Raw genomic sequence first — 12,127 nt, 5'->3', positions numbered from 1 at the left:
AGAGTGACTTAAAAGAGTCCCCTGCCTTATTTTCATGAGTACCTAATTTGAAACAAAAACAAAAACTATACCATGACATTTTGTCCCTCGTTTTTGCCTCCTTTTCCCCTGGAGTCATAGAGTACATATTTCTTGGAAACTATTGATAATTAAACGAATATTTACAGAAATGACTGTGCATGAAAATCCCCTAGTTCTTTTGGTGAGCACATGCAGGTTCTCTCCCCGCAAGAAGTTACAAGCAAACAGTAGTGATGTAAAGCACTAAATGGTGTCTTCCAAAAAATGTCTAGGAATCCTTTTCTTGCAGGGACCCACTCTCAAGCAAGGGATATGACTCTCTCCTGTCTGGATGCACAAGATGGGAAGGTGGGCCTGTGTGATTATGACTGTGGACATCAAGAGGAGTCACTGTTAAGAATTCAGGAGTCTGAACTCTGCTTTCTTCTCTTCCTTATAGCATCCCAGCTCAGCACCCCCAATCTTTCTTCATGGTTTCACATTTGAGACAGAAGGAAATCATAATCTTTAACCACATTCAGCTCAATAAATAAGAAGACAGCCTACTTCTCACTCCTGGCTACAATCAATTCATTTTAAAATTCCCTAATATCAAAAGACTTAAAACCGCTGGTCTAGGCCTTAAGGGAAAGAAAGCTATAGGAAATAAATGTTGGATTTTGATTTATTTTATTCCTGGTTTTCTTCAGGCATTTATCAGTTAAATATAGAATAACAAAATGTCTTTACAATGAGAAAACATGATTCATGATTAGGATCATTAAGTTTGAACTGACAATGATTCTGTTTCAATGTCTTATTGTCTTTAAGGAGCTAAATAATAAATGACTTGAAATTATGTATCTTGTTTGAATCATGATATTTAAGCCTATTATTTATATCATCACATAAATAATTGCTATATAATCCTCAGAGGGAAAATTATGTACATCTAGGTTTGCACCTGTCTTAATTTAAAGTTACATATTGCTTTAGATGCAATCATAACAGCAAGTATAATAGTCTCTTGATAGTGTTCACTATATTGACATATCAAATTTCTGCTAGGTTAGTGTATCTCATTTCAAACTGTACAAGTATCATAAAGGGAAAAAACAAAATATAAAATGAGTTGTTTTAACTTTGGCAATAAATGGTTATAGAGTGTTCACAAAAGTTATAAATGCCATGGGGTATTCACTAAAATAAATTAGAAAAAGGATGTTACATTGCTTTTCTTACAAAAGTGAACATCTAAGAGAGAAAGAAATGGTCTTTAAATATCTCTCTTTGTCTCTATATATCCAGGAACCTAAACCAGCACAATCTCAGGGAGTCAGAATGATTGGGGCTTAATCTGGGCCAAAAGATATGAGCGTTCTATTTTGAGGAATTGGCACTCTTTATCTTAAAGGGAGAAATTAACTCCATGTTAAATTCTGAAAATGTTCTTAGATGAGAGCAATTCTACAGTCCTGTGCCCTCTGTGCAAAAGGAGGTATACACTTGAAATTTTCTAATCCCATTGAATGACGCCTCCTACCCCCAAGATGGCTCAGGCCAGTCTTGTGACAGGTGGTAAAAACATGAATCACATGCTCACTCCACTTCTCAATGGCCTTTTTCCTCTCCAAATATGACCAAAAATGAGGTCATATTTAGTTGTAACACAGAGGAACTTGCATAAATTAAAAAGGTATTTCAAAATAGCTAGTTAACATTTCTCTAAAGCAATGTCTACACATCTGTGCACAGAGGCAGTTGCATAGTTCCCATGTACCAGAGGTCAAGCCTTCAGAGAGGAGCCCCATGGGCATAGAGTTTTTCAAATTCTGGATTATACTAAATAGAACAGACTTAATTACAGTGTTTCTTTTTTGGACCTGTATTTTCCTCTGAGATTTAAAAATCCCTGAGATACAATGTTTATCAGCTAAAAATTGCAACTCTTGCTAAGGCAAGATAAAGGACTATTTTGAAAGGGCAACATTTTATTGGTAATAGCAGAACATGTATTTTCTTAATATTAGCATTCACATAGTAATATCATCCATCAATAGTTGAAATTTTGCATAATTGTTTCAAAGATCTTTTAGTCACTTGCCTTTTTATGTCCTCTACATTTTTTCTTTCACAAAGTTTACTCTCTTGTGTTTCATAGTTGCTATGTCCTCATGTCCTATGAGATCCAGCTTCCTGACATTGTATATCTTAGGTCTTTAAATCCCCACAGCTTCTTTTTTTCTTTCTTTTCTTTTCTCTTTTTTTTTTTTTTTTTTTTTTTTTGTCTCTTTAGGGTTCTGCAGCATATGGAGGTCCCCAGACAATCAGAGCTGCAGCCACTGGCCTATACCACAGCCACAGCAATGTTAGATCTGAGCCACATCTGCACCCTAGGACCCTGCAACACCAGATCCTTAACCCATTGAGCAAGGCCAGGGCTTGAACCTGTGTCCTCATGGATGCTAGTCAGATTCATTTGTGCTGAGCCACGACAGGAACTCCACCCACAGCTTCTTTCCATGGCCACGAATTCTGGGGCTCCCATTATCCTCCTAAATCTGAGTTCTATGTAAGGCTTGCTTGAATCAGTGACTCAATGGTGTATATTATATTTGGATTGTAAACTGTGATTTAAAAAACAAATTAATTTTTCTATAATAAATTACAGCATATTATATACAACCTTCCAGAAATAGAAAGATGCTACCTTCTGTATATATTTGGAAATAAATTAGTGATGTGTTTAAATTTTCCCTGTTATGATTAAGTGTTATGCAGGTTGTCCTCAGGTAAAGATAGTTAGTAAAACAAAGTCCTTGCCTAAATATATTTGAAACCATCAGTAACCACAGAGATTTGGAACCTAGGATATAACTAGACTCAATGGGAAGCTTCATGTCTTCTAGCTTTCCTCAAAGACCAATTGACATGTGGAATACTAAATATGGGACTTAGAAAAATGTAAAATTGTTATGTGATTCTTGATTTTTGAGTATACTGCATTTTATATCCTTTGCTATGTTTCATTTACTAAATTTTATATGACTATGTTAGAAGTGCTTACAGCAGAGAAGCAAAAACGGTTGCTTAGTGATGCATTTTCTTGGTTTCTGAGAGGGGGATTAGATTAAGTGACATATCATTTCATAATACATGAAATAAACATGGCCCTTCATGACAGATCAACTGTGAAATGAGGAGCATATGTAGTTGAGTTCAGAGTACATAATCGTAATATAAACTTTTCTGTAATATCATCACTCTAAGCTTGCTAAAATACATTATGATTTTTTTATTGACCATGCATAGTAGTTACTATTTTAGAGTCCTTTGGTGATTACAGGAAAAAAACAAAAACAAAAACAAAAACACCAAATAGGTAGATGGTTTCACCCACGGTATTCTAGTCAAGGCATATCCTATTGCAAAGTAGGCTTATTTTAAGGATGCATTCACAAATAAGAATACAAATAATAATAACATGAATAAGTATTTTTAGGTCTCACCAAGAACCTAGAAATTTAGAAGTCAGCAATTAATAAGTGGAAGCTAGTCTATTTGTCTTTCTATTTATCTATATCTATTTGTCCATATATCTACCTATCATCATCATCACTGTTACCTATTAACTCTCATTATTTATTCAATCATCTTGTCTTTCTCTACTGTTTCAAATGGTCACCTTAGCCACTAAACCTGCATTTTCCTTCAGCATGACTTCCTAATAACCTTAATGACCTCATTCCCAATTTTTGAATCAGATGTCTAACTTTCTAAGCTCACCTTTTTCAGCTGGGTCTATGGGTCTTGGGTAAGGAATAGGCAAGGCATGGGGTCAAGTGGTATAAGTTGAATATAGTTTTCCATAGAAAGGGATATGGATGGAGTAAGCAGCGAAGGGCACCTCTTATAATCAGGCATCTTAATTACAACATACCTAAAACTAGAATAATCTTTCTCTTCACCACATCTTTCCTAATCCATATCCACACCATATCTATCTTCTTTGTAATCCCATCTTCATGAATGACATCATCATTCTTCTAGTCAACCATTCAAAAAGCATAGAAGACCTATTGATTTTTCTTCCTTATCTCCACTTATCCAATCAGCTCTTGAAGGCTGATGATTCATTGATTTTTATGACATATATGTGTCATTAATTTGCCAGAACTTTAGATACACTATTTTAATTTCAAAAAAGTATAAATTTAATATAGTATCCATATTTTATAAATGATGAAACAGACTTAGAGCAGTTAATTAATTTACTCAAAGTGACCTACATAGTAAAAGACAGAACTGAGATTTTATTCTAGAACTCTGACTCTAGAAATATCCCTGTGGTAAGTAGTCTCTTGCCTGGCCTGACATGTTAGAGTATTTGTAAACAGGAAAGCTAGGGAAATTTGAACTTGCTGAAGTTGTTTTACTTCTAATGTTAACCATTTAATGAGAAAGTTAAGGATTAATTCCTACCTTAATTAATTTCAGGGAGGCTAGCTGGATGATGATAAAATAATGATTGCCCAATGCTTATGTCTGTATTACTTCTTGCCTCCATTTTCTTTTCCAGCCAGAATTCCACAGCATCCTGGTACTGAGAATGCCTGGTTAAGTTTGATTCTTGGAACTCTGTTTTATGAAGTCTTGAAAGGACAACTTTAAAGCAAAGTTATAATACTTCTACCTAAAAATAAAATACAAAGAGAGGGGTACAATTTATTAATCTTTCCTATATTTTAAAGAAATTTCAGATTGGGGCAGGGAACTGAGTCAACTCTTTCCTTTTATAATTTTATTTTTATTATTTCCATTTTCTTCCTTTATCTAACTTGGGCTTTATTTCAGATTTGACTAAACATTGCAACCTTTCCCTAAATGTTAGAACAGAACAATCTTAATTCTTTACAAATATTTGTTCATAATAATTGTGTACCCCAAGTCTTCATCATATGTTTGTGTATTTGAGAGTGTGGGTGGGGAAGAGTGTAAATTGTGTAACTAGAGTAGGGCTGGTGCTAACTCAGCTTGAATAATAGGCATCTAATTGCTGCATATTTGTTCTTATGACATTGATGGCTAAAGCTATGATTTATTTTATAATGATTCTTGGTCAGAGTCACATATAAATCTATAAACCATTATATATGTTCCACTTTTTAATTCATTTTACAGCAATATATTTACAGAGACAATTGGGATTATATATATACACAAAATTTTCCATTCAACATTATAGGACCTTGATTTGCGATCTGTTATTTATTTTCTAGAGAAAATGTACTTTGCCTTATTGGCCACTATTTTGTACTGTGCTCTTAACTTTCCCTTTAGTCTATTCAAAACTTAGTCTTTCCCTGGCATTTTTTTAATAACTTTATTAGAGCACATAAAACATTCTGCTGTATAAGTATAGTTACTTTATTATTTACAGTGTTAAAGTTTTAGAGACCTCTCATAGAGAGAACATACAATTAGAGGTCAATAAATATTACCTGAAATAAAAGGAAGCACCGTTAGATTGATCAAACCTTATGTTTATTTTCCTGTTTCATATTTTCTTTTTTTCTACAAGTTTGAGAATTAAACTCTTGGATATATTCTTTAGGAGTTATAAGGGGCATATGACACATGCCAGATAACCTTACTGACTTTAGAGCATTCCACAATTTTGTCTAGTGATTCTTAAAACAAATAGAAACTTCTACCCAAACTTGTTATATATCAATTGTTCTGATTGGGTGATTTCTATTATTCTATCTTCCAGACTTCTTATGCATTTTTCTGTATTACCTAATCTACTATTAATTCTTTATAGTGTTTTTCATTTCAGTTCTTATATTTTTTAGTTCTGAATGGTTACTTTGTGAATTTTCTAGATCCTTATTAAAATTCTCAGTGTTCATCTGTTCTTTTCCCAAGGTCAGCTAACTTTCTTCTTAACTTTGAACTCTCAAATTTTTTTTCTCTATTTCATTAGTTGCCTTTTCAGGGTTTTTCCTTTTTCTTTAATTTGAAACACAATCCTCTGACTTCTCATTTTGTTTAAATTTCTCTGTCTCTAAGAAATTATGCTAAATAGTTACTCATCCCAGTCTTGAAGGGATGTCCTTGTGTGGGAGCATCTCAGTGCAATTTGTGTATGCTCAATGGCTTTGGTAGGGAGCTAGATCTGAAATGAGCATAAGTCATGTCTTCCCTCAAGATGTACTGGCAACTATCATCTTGATGGGAAGTGAGGCTAGAAGTGGAGGGGCTCGAGCCAGAGCCAAGTGTGAACCAGAGCTTCTCCAATGCTCAGTGGCCATCATTTCCCTATTGAGAAGTGTTCCTAAGAATCTAGAACAGAAGCCCTGAGGGTCAAGGTCAAGCTGATTCTATTCCCCCTAAGTGTGCACTCTTCTTTCTCAGCAATGGAACCTTCACCTCAGAGGGAAGCAATGGAGGAGTAAGAAGAGTTGGAGTGTGTGCCTGGTGCAGGCTCGAGTACACTTTGGCATGGCCTTGGCATGCCAGTCAGACCTTCAGACAGCTTTCAAGATACTGCCTCTCTGAGCACCATTAGTGGCAGTCCTCACCCTGTCCAGATGAAGTTATGGGTTTGACCCAGCTCCATCTTCCCCAATTGCACACTCTCCTCAGCAACAGCAACATTCACTCCTAGTGGGGAGTTGCTCTGGAGGTAGAGAGGATGGAGCCAGCATTTGATACAAGCCAGGGCACACACTGGGGCAGTAGTGGTTAATTAGCCAGAGCCCCAGGCGGTTTCATTCTATTTCTTCTTCCTTGCTACCAGGACTAAGCAAGCATATATACACTCTTTATGAGTAGTGGATAAGTTTCTTACAACTCTTCTTTAAGTCCCACTGGTTTTCAAACCAGCTAAAGGAATTCATCCTCCCAGTGTCAGACCCCAGGGCTGGGGTACCCAGTATGTGGTTAGAACCACTTACTCCCCAGGGAAGCTCTCCAAGCCTATAATATTTCCCTCCTCTTCTCTGTCCCCTCCTAGGGACACAGGTGCCTACTTGATCCTTTCTCTTTCCTTCCTACCAGACTCTGTGTGGATCTTCCTATACAGCCTTGGTTGCAGAAGAGTATCTCTCCCAGTCTTGTTTGTTTTCAGTAAGAACTACTCTACCTGTAGATGCATTTTTGATGTGATTTTTGGGGAAGGTGAGCTCAGTGTTCTCCTCTTCCAACTTATCTCCTCCCCTCTAGAGTCCTTTGATTTAGAAAAACATGTGCTTCCATTAGTTAACTGATCATTTTTTCCTCCTGTTATGGGCTGACTGTGCGCTCAAAATTCATATGTCCAAGGCTTAACATTTAGGAACTAAGAATGCAATTGAAATTTGAGGAGGTAATTAGGTTAACATGAGATTTTCAGGGTGGGCTCTAATTCAATATGACTTGTATCTTTATAAAAAGAGGATAATTACGACATAGACATATACAAATGGAAGAACTTGTGAAGACATGGAAAGAAGACAACCATCAATAAGCCAAGAAGAGAGCCCTCAGAAGAAACCAACACGGATAACACCTTGATCTCAGACTTTTTGATTCCGGAATTGTGAAAAAAATTAATTTCTATTGTTTAAGCCATTCAGTCTGTAGTAGTCTGTGCAGCCTTAGGGGAAATAAAAATACATCTCCCTCCATCTCTTTTTATGATTTCTTTTAATTTCTTTTGTCCAGGTCTTGGAAACTTTGGAATTAACCCTCTAGTCATCTCTTATTTCATCTCCTAGTCTCCACCTAGTTATCTTTTTAACTGAATCTATTTTTGTGAGATTTAGGTGCGTTCATATTCCAATGTTTCTATTGAAATTTTTACTTACGCAGCAATTTATTTTCCTAGATATTTTTTCTTGTTCTCTATTCATTGTATCCTGTTCTTCTTTTTTTTCTCTTTCTTTTTAGGGCCATAATCATGGCATATGGAGGTTCCCAGGCTAGGGGTTGAATCAGAGCTACAGCTGCTAGCTTACACCATAGCCACAGCAACACCAGATCTGAGCTGAATCTGCGACCTGCACCACAGCTTACAGCAACTCTGGATCCTTAACCCACTGAGCAAGGCCAGGGACTGAACCCACAACATCATAGTTCCTAGTCAGATTCATTTTGGCTGAGCCATGATGGGATCTCCAATTCTGTTCTTTTTTTATCCATGCTAGTTTTTCTTTCATAGTGATGAATGTATTGATGGTAGAAAGCAAAAGTTTTTTATGGCTCCTTATCAAAATCAATTTTGATTTCCTTTTTTTGTTTATTGGTCTCTGTTTTTCTTATTGGAAAGTGTCTTCGAATGTTAAGTGACATTTTAAAAATGTGTTTACTAAATAGAATGCACTATTTAAAAAAGGAATTGATTGATGGGTTTCATTGTTCAGTGTGAGCAGGCAGCAGGTAAGCCATGTATGAAAGATCAAAAAATGCTACTGTTGGCCTTTTCTCTAGAGTTATTTAAATATTTTAGACAAGAATTGTCTAATATTTTCCTGAAATGGGCATACCTTATGCTAATGTACTTAGTATCAAGCAGTGTGAATATCCTAGAGGTCTCAGGATTCAGTATGTAAGTTCATTTAATTTTTCTGTTCCTCGCTAAGCATGGGCCTGCTGTCACCAAGACTGGAGACTATTTTAAAAATTAATATCCAGTCTTCTATAAATTTAATATCTTCTTATGGAGTAATTCCCACTGAAGGAGAGTGGGTTAGGAATCCAATTGCAGGGGCTCAGGTCACTGCGGAGGCACAGGTTCAATCCCTGGCCTAGCTCAGTGGGTTAAAGGATCTGGTGTTCCCACACCTGTGGCATAGGCCACAGCTGCGGCTTGGATTCAGTGCTTGGCCTGGAATTTCCATATGCCGTGGATGTGGCTATTTAAAAAAAAATCTCCTTATAAAGATTTTCATCAAATCTCTGTTTTAATCCCCAACTAACCACTGACTTTCAAAACACCTGTGTCTCAAATTCAAAGCTTACCTGGTTTTCTATGGCCAGAATCAGCTTGATCCTCATAGGGTTATCTATTTCGGCTTTTTCAAAACTTTTTATCTTCCAAAATTTTGTAGAGCTCTGTTTCTCCATTTCTGTTTTTTTCTTATGAATTTACATGATCCAATCCCCTCATTCTCATTTTAGTGGTGTTTTCTGAGGAAGTAAGGAAATATATCAATGCTCTGTTTAAGTAGAAACTGGCACAGGTCCTCAGGGAAAGTTTATCACCTCATCCAAATCCTAAATTGAATGAAAAGCAGTTTTTGAAATTTGCTTTTTGGATAAATTTATCATTTATTTTTACCTTGTTTTTATTTTCTAGGCCTGAATAAATAAAGAACCTTAAATTGAAATTATATTCTCAGTCATTGTATTTAGAAGTTTTCTTTAACACTGTATTTGGTCTGTAGGCTAAAGAAGAAATCATTCCATTTCAGAAAAGCAAAGTTAAATATTATAAAGCCTACCTCAAAGCAAAAATTTCTATAAATAAAAAATAATACAAATTTATTATGGATTGATTAATCTTATAAAATAGTTAAATAAAATTCATTTAAAAACTCTTAAAGACACACACCAGAAATCAAAAGATATACACATGTAATTCAATAGGTAAGCTTAAATGTCTTAAACATTTATTCAATATAATAATTTAATATATGAGAACTAAACAGATTGAATGATGCAATGGAGTTTATGAGGTACAGGAACAGAATTTGTCACTCTAAGATATGTCTTTCTGGCATATTGTTTTAAGTTTGTTTTTGTTTCTTCTCTTTTTTTCTGAAAAACAGCAGACCAGGGAAAGACTTCATTTCTAAGGGTATTTCCCTTTTGGTACATGGAAGAGGAAGATGACAAAATCTCTAGAAACACTTATCAGTGGAGAAGGCAAAGCCTTAGGTCTGTATCACAATCATCCTTTGTTACTGTGGTTCTCTTAGTAACCCCCATATCTGATTCTCCACATCCTCAACATCCTCTTTTGTCTTTAGCTGAGGATGGTATTTAATGTGAAGGCTTTGGCCATTTTAGCTAGTTACTCATTTTGGGGGGGTCTCTCTCATGATTATGTGTTACTAAACTTTTGTTTGATTTTCTCCTGTTAACCTGTCTCATGTCAATTTAATTCTTAAATTAGTCAGAAGAACCAAGAAGGTTAGGGGAAAATTTCTTCCTCCCTGTGATAAACAGTTCATTCAAGATGGCTGTTCTCTTGCTCTCTGTACATCCCCCTGCTTGACCAGTCTCTGTCTCACCATCTCCTGACTGACCTACCCTCTTTATCATTGAACCTAAGCAGTAAATGCCTACCTACTTGACCCCCAGCCCCAGAGAGTGATTGCTCTAATCTTTAGATCAAAACATCTCTACCATGATAGCTTATCAAAGGATCACTGAGGTTGGGCTCCTCTGCTGGTTTCCCTGGTTCCCTGAGGACTTGACTTCAATTCCCCTCATAATTATAACCTCCCCCGCATCTTTCTGGTAGCAAAGACTGCTACAATGCCCCACCTGCTGTCTGTCACACACAATGGGGTGTTACTCCAAGGCCTTGCTTCAGATGTATAAGCTCCCTTATCCATTACACCATTGATATCTCTGCTGCTGACTCTGGGCTCTTTCTTTGGTCTTGAAGCTGGGCAAGTATAGGGCCTGAAGGCTTTTGAGGTGCAGCCCAACACTCTCCAACACAAAAATGGTGAAAATGGTAAAATTAAAACTTAATCACTTGATACTATAGTTTTGTTTTAAACATCATTAGAAAACAAGTATACAATGAGATTACTAAGAGACAAAAGTAGAAATATAATAGTTTTGTTTAGCACCCTGCTTCCAAGCTACTGAAGGTCATGTAAACAACAAAGTATTACTCTGATCAGTTAATAAATTGAATTAATTGACAGAGGAAAACATCTTGTTGTAATAAAGAAAAATTTTCTTTTCATTCACAAAAATTGTTAGTAAACATTCATATTCTAGGAAGAAAATTTTCCTTAGTATAAAATCAATAATCAGAATCCTAAATGCTACAGTTTCTATGAAATTCAGAAACAAATACAAATTACATTTAAAAAATTATTGAAATCACACTGCAAAGCGTGGTGTGTTCAGTGACATCACATGATATGTTCAGTATGTTGTTCTTACCAGCAATACAACAAAATACATTTTCTTCCAGATGTTGTGCAAAATTATAGTGAACACAGCGTGCTCACAGAGCATTCCCTAAAACATGCATGTGCATCTGTGATGTATTGCCTCATATGACGTGTCTCCCATTTTCACCAAATAAAACATCATTTTTAGCATATTCCAGCATCAAAATATGTATCTCATTCTGTTTAAAACAATTAAATACTATCTTGTTTCCAGACTTTATGGAAAGTTTGTGCATTCCCATTCCATAATATTATGAAATCAGAACAACCATACATTGTGAAATAATGGGAAAAAGTATTGGCTCTGGAGTCTGTAAATCTGAGACTGAGTCTTGACTGCACTGAAGTGGGTTTTTCCCACCTCTAACAGCCTAAGATTCCCCATCTGTAAAATAACATGGCTAGAATATTTATTAAAAGATTTCTTACAACCACAGATACAAATCTATCGTGGAAAAAAATCATAACAAAGTCCGCTTCTTATGGCTCTAGGGCTGAGATTCGCTGGAGAAGAAGTGTGCGGAAACTTTACGGGGGGTGCTAGTAAGGCTGTTTATCTTATTAGGGATAGGATTCATCTGAGTATATACATTTGTCAGGACTCAAAGGATGATCTATTTAAGATCTGTGCATTTCATTATATATAAGTTTGTCTCAAATAAAGCAAAACCAAAAATAACTACTGTACTCTGGTTAGTGAAATGCATACTAAAATGTTTAGGAGTGGAATGCACTGAGTCTGCAAATTTGACATGTATCAAAAAATAAATTGGATTGATGGAGTTGACAGAGAATGGATAGATGAATAGAGAGCTAATGAGGCAGGTGTTAATGAGATGTATATTATCAAATCTAGGGGCTGGTTATGTAAGTATTCACTATAAAATTCTTTTACCTTTCTGTATGTGTGAAAATTTTTACATTAAATGTTGGAAAAGAAAGGACAA

The 12,127-nt window shown here is 35.7% G+C and overlaps 1 protein-coding gene across 1 annotated transcript in view; it reads right to left on the bottom strand.

The window, feature by feature from the left end:
• Window positions 1-12,127, bottom strand: part of LOC146397537 (uncharacterized) — a 462,781-nt gene that overhangs the window by 5,838 nt on the left and 444,816 nt on the right. The window contains exons 3-4 of the mRNA XM_084990069.1: window positions 9,004-9,171; window positions 4,483-4,693 (exon numbers count right to left, since the gene is read on the bottom strand). The gene's annotated coding sequence lies outside the window, so the exon portion shown is untranslated. The remainder of the gene's footprint in view (window positions 1-4,482; window positions 4,694-9,003; window positions 9,172-12,127) is intronic.

Source organism: Sus scrofa, chromosome 13, assembly GCF_054392235.1.
Source record: "Sus scrofa isolate SSC_HxYL_T2T_F1_AM1 chromosome 13, Sscrofa_HxYL_maternal_Yorkshire_Landrace_v2.0, whole genome shotgun sequence".
Lineage (NCBI taxonomy): Eukaryota > Metazoa > Chordata > Mammalia > Artiodactyla > Suidae > Sus > Sus scrofa.
The sequence above is the reverse complement of the archived record's forward strand: the minus strand, read 5'-3'. Positions and strand labels throughout refer to the sequence as shown.